This window comes from Vicugna pacos, chromosome 3, assembly GCF_048564905.1.
Source record: "Vicugna pacos chromosome 3, VicPac4, whole genome shotgun sequence".
NCBI lineage: Eukaryota > Metazoa > Chordata > Mammalia > Artiodactyla > Camelidae > Vicugna > Vicugna pacos.
In genome coordinates, this window is record NC_132989.1 from 8,384,536 (window position 1) to 8,401,554 (window position 17,019).

At 43.5% G+C, this 17,019-nt stretch overlaps 1 long non-coding RNA gene across 1 annotated transcript in view; it reads right to left on the reverse strand.

Moving 5' to 3' along the window:
- Positions 1-15,940, reverse strand: part of LOC140691053 (uncharacterized) — a 225,854-nt gene extending 209,914 nt beyond the window's left edge. Inside the window, exons 1-2 of the long non-coding RNA XR_012066499.1 lie at positions 15,744-15,940; positions 4,985-5,024 (exon numbers count right to left, since the gene is read on the reverse strand). This is a non-coding gene — a long non-coding RNA (uncharacterized lncRNA). The remainder of the gene's footprint in view (positions 1-4,984; positions 5,025-15,743) is intronic.
- Between the last annotated feature and the right edge of the window lie 1,079 nt (positions 15,941-17,019).

Sequence of the window (17,019 nt, forward strand, 5' to 3'; positions counted from 1 at the left end):
ATGACTCCAACTACTGCAGGCTGTGGCCAGACCTACTGGTTATCTACCCAGCGGTCACACTCTCCCACTTCTTCCTCCCAAATAGAAGCCCAGTTTTCAAGTATCAGATATCAGGGTACTTCATTATGCCCTCCTAACTGTGTTTGTTAATTATCTAAGCCAATTACAATTGTTCCTTTTGTCTTCCCACAATTGCCTGAAGATGTCCATGTAACAACTCTTCGATAAGTAAGGGAAAGTCAGCTCTGGCCCTTCTAGGAATATTTATTTCCCACACATAGTCAGGAACTTGCCCCCGTTCCTGCCCCTGGACACTCTTGCCTCTCCTGTGTGAGACGTTCCTGCCGCCACTACAGCCATCTCGTCACCACAAAGAAAGCTCCCAGCACATGGTATAGAAAGATGGCAGGAAGCTGGCAGCCTGGCTGGAATTAAGCAACCCTGGAACTGTCCTACCTCTGAAATTTTGGTTATGTGATAAGTTATAATGTAAACACGTATTCTTTAAGCTAGTTTTAGGTGAGACCTCGAGAAAGTTATAAAACACTGTGAGACACATACACTTATCACTACACAAACACAGCTATTTCCAGAGGGAAAAAAAAAAAGATAATCTCTTTCTGAGAATTTCTCTTAAAATAGAAGAAAACTGACCCAGACACCTCAACCTCTTTCCTTCCTCCCCTACGTCCTCTCGATTTTAATTGCCCAGTATCAGGTCATATGCCCACTGTTGAACCAATGGCCTGCTAGAGAAATTGGATTGCTAACCCCTGGGGTTTGGAATTGGGATCAGCTGTGTCTGAAGTAACTCGCCACATGGGGGAGAGGTGACTGCCTGAATTAAACTGAGTTCCGTTAGGACAAGGGGCGGGATATTAGATACTGATCTGCTGTATCCTGCTTATTACCATATGCGTAATGCGTACCGGCCTTGGGACTCCTCAGTAACAGGAAATGTTCAGCACAGCTCTAATGATCAAATCAAAGTCCGTATCCTCCTTCAGGGCCCTATTTTTGGAATCTCAAAATCTCTTAAATGTAAGCCAAGCCATCAGATCTCTAGTAACTCTTAGGGCTCGGGTCCAAATGTGGAATTTGCTAACAGAGATTTCATCTAAAGTAAAGTTGAAGTAGGTTTCTTCCTACCTCCCACTAAGAGCTATTAGAAGCCATTCTTAGGCATATTGGTATATTCAGGGGTACTAACTTGCCTCCAGGCACATTTCTAACACTCTTATTTCCCATCAAACTTGTCTGAACCTAAGTCCTCAGACTTCCTGGAGCCTAGAAAATCATTCCCCAAATTGGAAAGAGCGTCTCTCCGCTGGGGAAGTACGGTAGAGTGGTCAAGAGGGAGTTCGGATCCCCGCGGTACCGGTAACTAGGCGGTCCCTCGGCAAGATGCTTAACCTCTCAATGCCTTAACTTCCTCAACCATAAAATGTGAATGATAACCTACTCCTACCTCATCAGCTTGTAGAAAGCATTAAGTTAGTCAGTGCACGGAAGTGCTAAGCACAGTACACAGAACATAAAATGTTACCTTGATAAGGATTAGCTCTTCCTTATGTTTCTTCATCTCTGTCTTTCTCTCTCTTACGGCATCATCACAGAGCTATACCATCACAGTTAGAGCTAACTGATGGGCCTTTCCGGTTCGGTGCTGTCAGTCAGCCAAATAGCTGGAATTTTTTTTTCCATTTGGTTAGACAAACTCCCTATTTGGTATAACAGTTCACTTAGCCAATTAAATGAAAAACATAGTTATTATATGGTAATTTTATTTATATCGAGCTTTTTCAGAGGCAGGGCTGACCATTTCTGGTCCAGGCCTCCGGAGTCGAGGCTGGCTTCACTCTCCTCACGCTGCATCCTTGGCTTTGAGCCAGCTCCTCTCCACAGTCTCAGAAAGCCTGAACTGCAACAGTGCCTTGGGGAATCAACTTCATTGACTCACCAAATCAAAATATACAAATTCCCCTTTTAAACCATGATCTATAACTAGGAGAATATTGCCTCTCCACTGCATTAAGGCCCACCCTATTACCTTATGGAATTACCCACAGTGGCAGAAATCCATTCACCTGATCCACCGACACCCTGGGGGCAGCTCAGATAGCATAAAGCCAATTGATAGATGTATATTTGATACATATTTTATGCCTGGAATTTATGTCTTCTGCATGTTTCATTTGCTATTCTGACTCACTTTATGGCACAGGAGAACTGGGGGGATTTCAAGAGGGACTGAGAAAGAAATGGCATGGAAGAACAGGGTGGAAATCAAAACAGCAATTTTTCTTTCTGATCTAGGACCTTACACCTGAGCATCCTGATCCCCTCTACAGCAAAAAAGAAGTGTTCCCGCCCTTCCTCCTCCAAGGAAGGGACTTTGAGAAGGAAAGGAGCTACAACTGGAAGAATAGGAGAATCTTTTTCCTGCAAGCCAGCAGCTGAGCCAGATCCCCACCACAAAGTATGTGTGTTGCAAGGAGGGGAGGGTGATAAAGACATAAGCAGTAATAGAACTAAAGATATGCAGTTTAACTTCCGCAGTTTTCAAGACTCCACTACGTATTTCAGCTCATTTCGCTCTCAAAGTAGTCAAGACTGGTATTTTTCATCCCCATGTTACTGATGCTGCAGATAGGAGAATGACCTGCCTAAGACCGTGGTCTATGGCAAAGCAGGGGCTCACATTTCACCTTCTACCTCTCTAGTGTGTGTACAAATGGGAGTATGTAAAATTTTAGAAGGCTTCTTCATGAGCCCCTATACCTAAGGACAGAATTCATCACCATGCTCATTTCAAAGCCCTACTATGTATCCTGTATTTTCCAAAAGCTTAGTTAAAAAATTTATACCAATTTATTGTAACAACTTACATACATACACACTAATTCAATCATCACAGTAACCCTGTGAAAGTAATGTAAGGGAGTGTGACTCCAGGAACCGTGCTCTCAGGCACTCTGCCATGCCGTATTTCTTCTCTGAAGCTCCCTACTTACTCCCTTCACCACCAGCTCTAGGACCTGTGTCTCAGATTCCCTTTCGCAGATCCCAGCCTCTCTAACTCCTGTCCACCTGCCCCTTTTCCATCATCCCCAATTCCTCTCTCCCTATTATGAAAGCAATTCAGTTTACTCCCAGCCCCAACCAACCATTTGTTATCTCAACATACACAGTCAGAAAATAGTTACACTCAAATTTTCCTTTTATGTAACAGGCCTGCCCTCCTTACAAGCAAATGCATGTAGACAGATGGTAATCATTCAGAAAATACTTATTGAGCTCATACTACGGGCCGGCACTGAGCAACTTGAAGGACGCAGTGATGAGCAATACCAAACACGATCCCTGACTTCAGGGGACGGATCATCTAATAGAGAAAACAGATGGCCCTTGACTAAACAGTCAATGCAAAGTACAGGCATAAAAAACCACTGTAAAGGAAAGTCAACTCCATGTAATTGGAGGATTTGGTGCAGTCAGGGGGTCAGGAAGGGGTTCTCTTAAGTGGGAAATGAGCTGAGACAAGGAGGACAGATTAACAGCATATTCACTGTTGCCTTATTTACAAGGTTGAAAACTGGAAACAACATGTCTATATAAAAGAACCATTTGTGGCATTATCCACATGACAGACTATTAGAAATCCATTTAGAATTAAATCTTTGATAACTAAGATATTACAAGATTAAAAAAAAATGCAAACCAACCTAACTTTAAAAATACTAATGTAAAAAAAAATCCTAAAAAAATCTTAACAATGAGAATCCAGCAGTACATTATGCAAATTGATTCATTCCAGGAATTCAAAAGTATTTCAATCTTAGAAAATCCATTAATGAAATTCATCATATAAACAGGTCAAAGGAGAAAACCATGATTACCAAGAAAACTGTCAAAAGCATTTACTAAAATTCAAATCCATCTCTTACTTAAAAACTTACTTTTTGAAAAAGGACATATACATCCCCCGAAATTTAAGAATCATACTGAAACGCTAGAAGCATACCCATTAAAGTCAGCAATATAACCTGGAGGCGTTCTTATACATCTGTTATTTAATATTATTCTAAAAGCGCCAGCTAGAGCATATGAAAGTCAACCAAATAAGAGATGCAACAATTGGAAAATGAAGGTACAGTGATCACAATTGCATATGATGAGATTCTACACTTGGAAAACACAAAAGAACAAAAAAGCCAACAAAAAAAATTAAGTGGCCATTTACAAAAGAAATACACAAAAATCAATACTGTTCTTATAAACTAACAATAACCACGTATAGACTGTAGAAGGAAAAAAAAAATCCCACTCGCACAAGCAAGAAAAAATTTTTAAGCTAAAACTTGAAACAAGTACCAGAAAAGTTTCACTTGACATATATGAAAAAAAAAAAAGTAAAATTACTAACAGGTACAAATAATGAAGAGACATAACTTGTTCCTAGATAAGGAGATTTGATATTATAAAAATACACATTCTTCCCCATAAATCTAAAAATAATCAAAGCAACCCGAATAAAATTTGACAAAGAATTATAAAAGTCTCTTTGGGGAGATAATTCACAAACAAGTGAAAATAGCCCAGAAAAATCTGGGGGAAAAATTAATGAGGAGAGATTTGTTTTACCATATGTATTAAAAAGCTACAGTAACTTAAAATTGTTTTTCCTTAAATAAAAAAACAAACAGAAGGCAGGGAATAAATAGCAAAATCTAACCCTTTAGAAAAGAGAAAAAGGTAAAACTAATAAATGATTCAAAAAGCTGGTCTTTCAAGAAATCAACAAAATAAACCAGTAGCACACTTAACCACAAAAAAAAAGGGAGAAAACAGAAATATGCAGTATGAGAAATGGTAAAGGTAGACAGAAAACTGAAAAACATCATTAGAAAATAATCTTGTATAATTCTCTGTAATAAATCTGAAAACCTAAATAAATGAATAATTTTAACAAAATACGATTTACCAAACTGATCCCAGTGAGAAAGTTTGAACAGACCAAGTTCCTAGAAGAGAAAAAGGAAGTTATCAAAGACCTACCACGAAAGAACAAATAAAGCAACAGGCATAAATGCTTTCATACGGAAACTGGACCTTCAAAGAAGGTATTACCCTGGTGCTACTTAACCTGTTCCAGAGAACAGGAAAAAAAGGAAACTTCCCCAGTTCTCTTCATAAGGCAAGTTTAACATTGATACCTCAATGTGGTAAAGACTGCACCGAAAAAACTACAGACCAGTCTCACCTGTAAATATGGAAGCAAAAATAAATAGAATATTGGCAAACACAATCAAATACCCAATTACAGTAATGTTCCAGCCAAGCAGGGGGAATTCAACCGGAGGAGACTTAATTCACCATGTTAATAAATCAAAGGGGGACATCATCTGAACCATGAACACTGGGGCAGCATCTGACAAAATTCAAATTCTTTGTGAAATTTACAAGACTGTGAATTTTTTAAAAATTTAGTACAGGAATCGTTGAAAACATTGTCGTTACTAGCTTGAGGACAAATCGCAGTCAGCCACTCAGGCAGAGGGACAAAAGTCGCTGTGGCCTCAATGCACTGTAGGCAGGTGACCTCCCAGGGGAGCCTACGGGACCCGGGCAGGGTATGGGCGTCTACCATATTAGAGAACAGATTAGGGTAGCAAAGTGTCCCTCCCACAGACTACATTGCAAAACGGAAAGGAAAAACAGACCTTTACAATGGAGAAATCTAGGTATTCTTATTATGCACCATATAATTTAATCCTCCTCACTACCACCCAAGAAACACGTAGAATCATCTCTATTTCATAGAGAAAAACTTGAAGAGCAAAGATGCGTAGTATTGTACTCAGGTAAAGAGGCGGGGTTTCTATCCGAACTGTCTTAGTTTGAATTCTAATGCACTCGACTCCCTGTATCGTTCTAATTTCTTAATCACTTGGATCTCCACTGGCCAAACCCAAAAGCAAGCCAGAGGGCAGGGAAGTGAAGGGTGGGTGTGACTCACACCCGTTAGCCTCCTACGCACAGAGCAGGATAAAGAATAAGGCACACGTCTGGAGGAGCTAATGCAAGACAACAGGTGTATCCCATTTCTTAACAGTAAGGCAAGCATAGTAAGACTTCCTACCATGTAAGTTGTCCAAGGACTGAATAAGATACTGCATTTAAACATCTCAGCACCATTTTGGCAATGATAGAACTCAACAAATATTAGCCACGTGAAAGGCTATTATAAGACTACTATTAGCTTGTATTGGTTAAATGCCCTGAATCAAATCAACTTCAGTTTTCTGTCAAAAGCTTGGCTTTTTTACTTAAGAACAAAAAAGCAGCAGAGAAAAGATACAGCTGGCTCCATCCACTGAATTATCCCCTGGAAAACTGGTTAGGTATCACAAACAAACCAACATCTGAGCAAAAAAAGGATGCCGATAACATGAGCAACACTGATTTCCCCTCAAAACAACACTTTGAATCCGTTTTTAAAAAGTGCTGCCAATGAAGAACATTCTTACTAAGGGAACATCTTTTTAAGCTGTGGTCTCATTCTGAAAATATGCTCTTTACACAGTCTTGTAGATAATAAAGCTCACATTTAATAATTCTGCTCATAAATGACCGCCTAAATATGTCAGAAACAATTTTGAATCTGTGACCCTTAGAGCTGAAACTATAGATGAATGTAATTAACCTACTTCCAAAATTTAAAAAAAAAAAAAACCTGCTCTATTCTCTCCTGACTCGGGAACATATGGTGTCGGATTACACGGTTGGCACCTGGCTGACGGCTGGGTCCATGTGTCACATTCTTACACAAACAGGCAGAGGTGGCACAAAGCCTGCCTGGAGGAATCTCAGCCAAAACCAAAACAGGCAGCTAGAGCCTCAGGCTTGGCCAAAAACTACCATGAACAGCCTGGAGGAGGAAAAAGACCTCTCAGCACCACCCTCGGGGCCCAGTTTCCCCTCCTGCCCCCCAACCTCCTCCGTAAGCTCCCCGAGAAGGACCATGAAGGTTGGTTTCTCCACTGACACATCGTCAACACTCTCGGCTCTGTTTATTATGGAGAGATTAAGTTTGGGCTCAACTTATCTTTGGGGTTGGCTCTCGTGTCAGTCAAGGCATTTTCAAGCAAGTTAATCCAACGAAATGCTCTCCAGTCCAATTAAAGGTATGTGTGTCACTCCCCGCTCCCCTCAGTTCCCAAATCCTGGCACGTTCATACCTAGTGAAGGACATTCACCTCCAGCTTTGTGCAAAGCAGCAAACTGGAGAGTCAGCAGCATCCTGGCCTCACTTTTCTGCTCCCTCTTGAAACAACACCAGCTTAAACTAGTTTCGACTCCTTAAATAGGCTACTGATTAACCAAATTGAAACAGCACCAGCTTAAACCGGTTTGCATCCTTAGATGGGTTGTTGATTAATCAAACCTTGACTCACTTTACAGAGACAGCACTGCACACGCGCAAGAGGAGAACCCACATCTCCAGGATGACCCTGGAACCAAGAAACGTCAGCCTACAGAACTCAAAGAATACAAATGTTGCCACCAGAGCTCTATGCAAAACACGAATTCCTTTAATAAGGAAAATCTGGCTTCCAGCAGCACGAGTGGCTTATAGGGACTAATTCAAGACTAGCCAATCAACTTCCACGTTTGAAATTCCCTTAACCCTTTACATTTCACCCCAAGCCTGGAGCAAGGAGACAAATTTGAGTCTTGATTTGTCTCCTCGCCTGTCGACCTCATAGCAAAGCTCTTTCTTTTCTCAAAAGCCGCCGCCATAGTACTGGCTTCGGTGCATGTAGGTCAGGGAGCCCTTGCTCGGTAAAACTCTCCCCTGTCTTATTGTAGGCCCCATCTCTGTCTCTGCAAATCAACTCAAAATGCACCATGGGGCTGAACATGCCCCTTCACAGCCAAGTCCCTCAATTCACTCTTTGCAATACTAAATGTCCCTAAATTACATTATTCCTTCTTGTGATTATTTTGCTTTATTTATTGAAACGTGCCCACCTATTTCAAGTTGAATCATAAGTCAAGAGGGTTTAGCCCACATCAGCTGTGGGAATTAAGAAACCCCAAGGAACTGGGTAGAGCTGGTACAGTTAGAATGAGAAGCAGCCTGGGAAAGAGACCGAGTGGCAGATACGTAGCTGTTTTGGCTCACCTGGGCATTCCTTCACAACAGGCTAGGTAGGATGTGGAGGACATCAGTGACAAGGAGGAGAGGTCACTGAAGGATTAAAAATGGGTCTTTTTCAACCAACTAGAAGGATCCTTAATACCAAAGGAGAAAAGCTAGTTATATCCGCTTGTTAAAAAAAAAAAAAAAAGCACCGCCCTCTCCCCCTTTCAATACACACTATCTGGCCAGAACAAGACAGCGTATGGAGGACTGTTCTCTTCTCTCCATGCCCATCCTGGTGACTGTGGGAGACATCTGCTGTTTCTGCCTGCCCAGAGTCTGCTTCCGTTTCTTCTGTTAGTAACACTCCCATTTCCTTAATGGAAGACGACTTTCTTACTCTAATTGATTGTGATGAGGGTGCCAATCCTAAAACCGGCCCCCACCGCCATCACCAGTGGTCACAGGGGTAGGCACGTGACCCAAGTAGGTGAGACGGTCCCTCATTCTGTTGGCGTAAGTGAATTAATCCCAAGAAGTGGGCATGTAACCCAAGCCAGGTGTGAAAACCTCTGCTATTTATAGAAAACTGGAGTCTAGGGGAGAATGCATTCTTTCTGCTCTGGAGTCACTGGAGACTGGGACTGCGTAAAACTGGAGCTGCCTGTGCATGTCCCCCACTACGTGGAGGAAGCCACTACACCATCTGTACAAAAAGGTCACATGGGTGGGGTGGACATGGAGGAGAGAGACAGAGATGGGGCAGAGGGGAAAGGAGCTGAATAAGAGATGAAGAATAGACAGAGATGGAGGAGAGAGAAGAAAACGGGAGACAAAGATGGGTCAACAGTGGGTAGAAATGGGGTGAGAGAAAAATGAAGAGGGAGAGAATGGAGAAAGCTAGGAGAAAACGGGAGAGAGGGAGGTGAAGTACAGCATGATGAGAGGAAAGAGGAAGGTGGGGACAGAGGGGGAGGAAAAAGAAATGAGGGAGGGAGGGAGTGAAATAAAAATAGGGGTGAGAGAAAAACATATAGGGAGACACAGATAGCAAGAGAGATGAGGGAGAAATGAGAGATGAAAGAAACCTGATGGCTTCTCTTGGGGCTTCCATCCAGGTCTCCCTTAAGGCCACTCGTATCCCTGTGTATGCCAGTTTATAACCAGATTTGAGGTGGATCCTATCGTTTGCAACCAAGAGTGGTAACCCATCTAATGCCCTTAATCAAATCCAATCGCACTGCAAGCTGGGCTCTCACCGGCTTTGTTCTAGAACCCAAAGACGGACTGGAGGCTTTAATGGCCACCTCAAAACATAATCACTCTTAGAATCTTACCAGCTGATTTCCATCCGTCAAATAATTGGAGAAAGTAAAGTTTCTTTGCTCTGCCTACAGAGAGCATGTAAAGATCTTCATTTCTTCCTTCCTACTTCTCAGTCAGTAACAGAAACCAATTCCCCACCAAAAACACAAAAGAAACCTACTTTGAGGTTAAAAGCAGCATTTAGGAGAAAACAATGTTGTACATCATACCAAAATTTAATATGGCTTTATGCAAAATAGTAATGTGTCTGGTAACGCAAAGATTCTTTTAAAGTAGGTTAATAACAATCCAATATTATTCTCCTGTTTTAAAAAAAATGAAAATGTATGTCAAAAAAAAAAGACCTAAAGTAGCTGAATCTTATACCCATTGATGGGGCTGATTTACATAGATAGCATTTAACATTCCATCATCATTATCCTATCAGTCTCCTGTCTAACATGCAAGTCTGAAGACGTTCAATGTGCTTAGAGGTTAAAAAAAAAAAAAAAACTATACCCACCAGCCAAAATGGTGGTAAATGACAAAAAAAAGAAAAAGAAAAAGAATAATTTTAGGCAGACAGATGAGTATCAGCGGGGATGAGGAAAAGACTGTCTGTCCCCTCCCTTCTGTGCCAATATAGTAACCTAAAAGATTGAATAAAAGAAAACTAAATATTTAAGAATAAAATGTGGTTACCAAATGAGGAAAAGGGGGACGCATTATGGTAATACTTGAGTCTGCCTCTGCGAGAGGAAGCAGCTGAGTGCGCCTGCCCTGACTTAAATGGAAAGCATATGTAAATGAATCACAGTTCGTCCTTTAGACTCAACTGTGTGAATATTTTCAGGGGTTTTTTCCTTTTAAAATGTTAAGTGAATTTAATTCTGATGAGAAGAACCAGAGGGAATGCTCTGGGGAGACTCACAGTGTGAGGAGGGGAGGCAGAGGGTCACATGTGTGTACATCCTCCTCATGTTGAGAGCTCCTTCTTGGCCATGTACTTGGCTGTGACCTTGCAAATCCTATGGCCTCTCTGCCAGCATATCAAGAAGGCCAGCAAGATCAGAGGCAAAATGGAGCCTGGGGGGTTGTAAAGCCCTTGACCTCCATCACCCTAACCACTAGGTAGTTCTGAACTGTATCTAGACAAACCGAAAAGAGCCTAGTTATGTCAAATGTGTGGAGCCAGGGTGGATGTGGGGAGGGTTCCCTTTAAATCAGCTGAAAGAGAGGTATATGAAGGCAGAGGAAAAAGAAAAGGAGAAACAATGGAGCAAGAGAAGAGCAGGGAAGTAGGGGAGGGGGGAAAAGAAGATAATGAAGAGGTGGAGAAAAGATCAGTAAAGGAAAATTAAAATTTTCTTAGCCTCCATGCATCTGGTTTCCTACCCTGAACACTTAAGCTGGGACCCAGCCTTCCAACAGTGGCTCCAAATGTGTGTGTTGCCCATACCCACGTCCCTGGGCAGTCATCACTCACATGACATGTTGCTCTCTCCCACCATGTCCAAGTTCATATCAGAATCCTTTCTAACACAGCACGCCAGACAGCCCCTGCTACTAAACAGGACAATGCCCTAACATAAAAGTGCCAACACTAGCGCTATTCCTCAGCCTTACATCCGGACAGTGTGCTGCCTGGCAACTGTCCACTCAACAGCCTGGCGTTGTAAATACTGAAATTTATTTACAAGGAACAGGGACAGAAGTCAATTACATAGAGTGTGATACTAAGAGAAATATGCAGGAACTCCCCCCGATTTTTTTTTTGAAAACAACCTTGGGCCATGTCTCTTTTCGTCTTAGCCCACAGTGTGACAAGACTAAACCAGACAAACCAGGTTCTCCCAGCCAGCAGTCTAGTCTACTAAAGGACAAAGATAAAGTGACAGCTTTTGAATATTAATAGGGCACATCAGCAAGGGTGAGCAGCAAACAGTGGAAGTCATCCACGAGTTCTAAAAGCAGTTCCTAAAAGCCCGAATTCATCTCATCACTCCCCACTTAAGAATCCCACTAAGAAAATGAATCTTTATTTCAAAAATAAACTTCTGAGATGACTAGAGATAAAAGCAGAGAAAGAAATACTGAAGCACCACAGGACCCTCCTTCACTCATCTTCTCCCCCCGGGGGCCCATCACGATGCCAAGCATATTATAGATGCCCAATAAATGTTTGTGGCATGAATGATGTGAAAAGAAAAGGAATGTTTTAAAATCAACTTCAAAATGGGAATGGGCTTTGAAAACAGGCTGGCCCCAATCAGGATCACAGAAACAGAAAATAGAGTTTGAGGTCACTGAGATCCACTCCAGCTAGAGAATCTTTGGAGAGTCTTCATTTCTACAGAAAAGTGGAAACAATGTTTTCTGGGGCACCACATTTCTATCTTTCTGATTCTCTCACGTACCCAGGCACACAGTCAGTCATTCATTCAGTAAATGTTATTGAGTGCCTACTATGTGCCACACACTGTGAAGGGCTCTTAGGCTCCAGTGGTAATGAAGACAAGGAAGGGCCCAGCTCTCAAGAAATTGCTATTTGCTTTGTTCCTTCTCCTTGACCCAAACCATTGCATGCTTAAGCCATTTCAACAGCCTGAATTGCTTCCCTACCACGAGGGCCCTCCATCACCGATTCATCTTGTCCACCACTCTGCATTATTTTTTTTTCCTAAAGGATGACTGTCATCATGTCGTTCACTTGTTCAAAAATCTCCAGAGGCTCCCTATCATTGATAGTTCAATTTAGGACCCACTTATCAACCAGGTACTCTCTATCGGGCATAGGGCTAAGATACACTGACAGCTGTATTGGTTATTTGTTATTTGTTGCAATATAGCAAATTACTCCCAAACTGGGCAGCTTAACACAATAAATGAGTATTATCTTCCAGTTTCTGTGAGTCAGGAATCCAGGAGAAGCTTAGCAGTTAAAACGAGACTGCAGTCAAGTTGTTGGCCAGGGCTCCCGTCATCTGAAGTCCTGACCAAGGCTGGAGGATCCACTTCCAAGAAGTTTCACTCACATGGCTGTTGGCAGGAGACCTCAGTTCGCCACCGTGTGAGTCTCTCTATAGGGGTTCGTGAATGTCCTCACAACCCAGCAGCCAGCTTCCCTCAGTGAGACCCAGGAGAGACAGAGAGAGAGGAGGAAGCACAGGGCCTTAATGATCTAGCCTTGGAAGTAACACACCATGATTTCTGCTATATTCTATTAGAGTTGAGTCACTAATTCAGCTCAAGCTCATACTTATGAGGAAGGCAATCAAGCTTCATCTCCTAAAGGAAGAAAATCAAAGAACTCACAGACTTAAACCACCTAAAACCACCACAAATCAATAATCAGACTATTCTCTTCTATTCTATTCATCACCACTATCTATAATCAGACCCTACACCATTCACCTATTTTCACATCTCTGTGATGGTCTTCCCAGTATTAGCCTCCACACTCCAACCCAGCTGGTTCTCCTGAACACACTGTACCCTTTGTAAATATCAACTCTTTCCTCGTGTCGCCCGCACCTTGCCCCATCCTCTGCCCTCTGAATCCCATATACCCAGAGAGGGAGCACTGCACAGTGGCTAAGATCTTGGACACTGGGCTGCCTGGGTTCAAACCCCACCTCTGCTTTCGGCAAGTTACTTAAGCTCCGTCTACCTTGATTTTCTCACCTATAAAGTAACGACAGTAGTATCCACTTGTTATGAGAATTAAAGGAACCAACATTTATAAATTACTGAGAAGCATGCTTGGCATGGAATATATTCTATTATAGTGCTTATTAAATAACATAGATGTTTTTCTACATTCAGTTCAAGTTCTATACTTCCATACTACAGCCCACAGTGAAGTCCTTCACCAAACTCCAAATGCTGCTGGTGTGACCAGTTTTAACCCTGGTGGGAGCTACCAATTAGCACTTAATTAACCTCACCTGCAGATTACTTATCTCCTAATTGTTGCTTTCCAACACTCTAAGTTTTGTACGTCTTCAGAGTGTCTAGGAAAGAGTAAGCATTCGATTCAAAAGGGAGAAAGGGAGTAATTACTTCGCAGTCGTCCCTAGAAAAAATACTCATGCTGCTAGTCTAGTCTCTCCAAACACCAAGAAACCACACTCCCATTATTTCCACGTGACCCTCTGATATCATAGTGCTGACAAGATCAGCCACATACCGACCCCCTTCCTCACGGAGGGGAACTGACGAAAACACCCAAGATGCTGGGGTGGGATCCCCTTAGATCTGGTGTGAGGGGAGGACACCCGTGAGCCCTGGGAAGCAGGACCCAGATACTGCTATCAATGCAGGTAAAGCAAACTTAGCACTTGTCGTGGGGTTGTTAAATCTTTAAGAAGCTAATATTTCAAAATCACCAGCAAAGATTCCTTCTCCATCCCCGACTCACACGTTGTGGCATTTCCGGACTCCCCACCTATGCTTTTTCTTAAAATGGTGGTATTTCCTCCCTAAGAATTTATAGTTTCTGGCAGCGCCAAAACCGGTGCTGGCCAGTTCTCATACTTAGAACCTGCTGGTATGTCCACGTGGTCACACAGGCACTGGCGATTAACAGTCACGGGGGCTTTCAGGGAAATGTCCTCTACCATCACAAATAGAAGGTTCTAGTGGTCCTGACTTGGCCACTAAGATGCTATTTGCATCCACAGAGCCATTCCTTCATCATCAATTCATTCCTTTTCCAACCAACCTTTATTAAGCATTTACTAGCTACAGTGAATGGTACCAAGAAGTAGAACCTAAGTGTCTGGGCCTCAAGCAAGTTGCCTGGAACAAGTCACCCTCTCTGGCATCAATTTCTGAGTCTATAAAATGAGGAGGTTGAACAAAGTCTCTAGGGTTCTTTTTACTGTAAAAAAAAAAAAATTGCTATTTTTCTGATTCTAATGCCTGCTCTGCTTTGCCAGGCAGGGTTGCTATGAAGATGAAGTTAGAAAACGTGCATGAAAGTGCTTTGAAAACTATAAAGCACTGCTCAAAATGTGAGGCATTATCCTTATTGTTGTTGCCATAGCCCCTCAAATCCCTAGAGAAAAGTTTTCAAAGGCCGGCTTGATAACATCCCACTGGGATCCTAAATAAGAAAAGCTCTTCCTCAGGTCTCATTGGGATCTCTCCTGCTGCTGGGAAGTCCACGAGGTTGTTTCTGTACATTAGCGGCTTCTCGTAGCAAATGCTTTTGAGAGATTGCAATTGCCCACAGTGGGGGAAAAAACTTATCATGTGACCTAGTCCTGAGGTCTACTCTAAGACCAGAAGGAAAGAGGCTGTGATCAATTAGTGTTATCTGCTATGGGCCTGGGATGGAGAAATGCTCACCAGCTGATTGACGTTCTTACACAAGTCCTTTGGTAGTTAGGTTACACGCGCCTTAGTTATGAGCCCGGCATTTTACCAAGTGTTGCAAGAATCATCTCATTTTTGGAGTAGGTACTAATGTTAATACCACTTTACGAAGGAGGAAACTGAGACTCAGAAAGGCTGACTTGCCTGAGATCACACTGCCAGTAGGTGGAGAGTCAAAATTAGAAACTAAGAAAAGGGCCAAGATGGCAGAGTAGAGGGATACTGGTAGCTCACCCCCTCCTACAAATACACCAAGACTGACATCCACGGATCCACCTATCCACTCAGAACACCTGCTGAACTTTGACAGAACATCGCCTTCTTCAAAAGACAAAATACGCCACAAATCTGGTAGGAGAAAAGGAAAAAATTAAGAAGAAAAAGGAAGATAGTGCAGGACCCGTCCTGCGGGGAGGGAGCAGCAGAGGAGGAATAGCTCCTTTGCTGGGTCTCCCCCTCTCCAACAGAGAGGCCAGCGGGACGGAGGGGGAACCTCCAAGGCTCAGATCTGTACGGAAGAGTCCTTGACCAACAGAACTAAGTGAAGTGGGCACAAAGGGTCCCTGTGACCCCCAGCCCTAGAAGCACACCAGCAGGGGTGGGACAGGACCAGCTGTCCAATGGGGCGGAGGATTCGGGCTGACTGTGCAGAGGCAACCCCGGGGGACTGTAGTGTGCTGGGAGGGTGTATAGATCCAAACAGCCTGGGTCCCCCATAAAATACAAACAAACAAAAAAAAGAGCAACACTCTGCTATGCCCTGGGCGAAGGGACACCGTAACCTTTGTCTCTGCAGCCCCGCGGCACCATTACTGGCGCATTCTCAGGAGAAGACAGGCAGGGCTCAGCCACAAGCCACCATATTCTCAGGTGCGCGGCCAGGCAGAGGTGAGGTCAAAAGCTGAACACTTACCTAGGGGTTCCGCAACCTCATAGGTGGGACTGAGACTTGTTTACAGCCCCAAGGAGAGGGAACGGTTCCGCCCCTTGCCTCTGTGAACTCGAACCTCGAAGACAAACGAACAAGGCGCGGAACTCTGGCACAGAGCAGGGGCGAGGGCTGGTGCGGCTGTTTTCTCAGAGCTCGCCTACGAGAACGCACCCTATGCGGCGCGGGGAGCGGAACTGAACGGCACAGCGGCTTGCCCGCCTAGCGTGCAGGGGCTTGGCGCCTGGACGCAGCGTGGGGAGGGGCGTGCCCCGCCCACTCACCTTGCAGGAGAGCGGCGTCTGGACGCAGCGAGGGGAGGGGCGTGCCCCGCCCACTCACCTTGCAGGAGAGCGGCGTCTGGACGCAGCGTGGGGAGGGGCGTGCCCCGCCCACTCACCTTGCAGGAGAGCGGCGTCTGGACGCAGCGAGGGGAGGGGCGTGCCCCGCCCACTCACCTTGCAGGAGAGCAGCGTCTGGACGCAGCGAGGGGAGGGGCGTGCCCCACCCACTCACCTTGCAGGAGAGCGGCGCTGGTACAGCTGCGTGGGGAGGATGCGTGACCCGCCCACCTACTGGCGCTTGGAGCCACAGACTGGGGGCGTGACTGGGGGGCCTCTGGAACCAGCCCAGCAGGGCAAGGGCAGGAGCCATGACAACCACAGAACAAAAAGGAGGCCCTGCTTCATAGCCAAGGCAGGCTTTGCCCACCCTAACAGGGGCCACACCTCCAACCAAAGGGATAACAGACAAAGGGCAGGGAAGGAAGATTTGGCAACCACCCATACTTAAGAAGGACCTCCCAGAAAAATTAAGAGCGCACAGTCTCCATGGGAACATATCCACCTTTTCTTTTTTTTTCTCTTTCCTTTTTTCTTTTTGAATTTTTAACTTTCTTATTTTTTAATCCCATTTAAAATTTTCTTTAAAAATTTTGTATTAATTTTTTAAATTAGTCTTAATTTGATTTTTATTTCTCTTTGTTTTGTTCTGTTATTGATTATACTGTTTTCAAATCTTTTCTTCTTTTAAACTTTTTAAAATTTGTCTCAATTTGATTTTCTCTTTGTTCTTCTGTTAATGATTATATTGTTTTCAAATCTTTATTTCTTCTTTTAAATTTTTTTTAGTTTTATTTCTGCATCTGCTTTAAATAAACAAACTCCTTCAGGACCACAGCAGACAACTGATACACCATAATCCATAGTGCCCAAGAGATATAAGTAAAATGAAGAAGCAGAGGAGCCACTCCCAGTTAAAA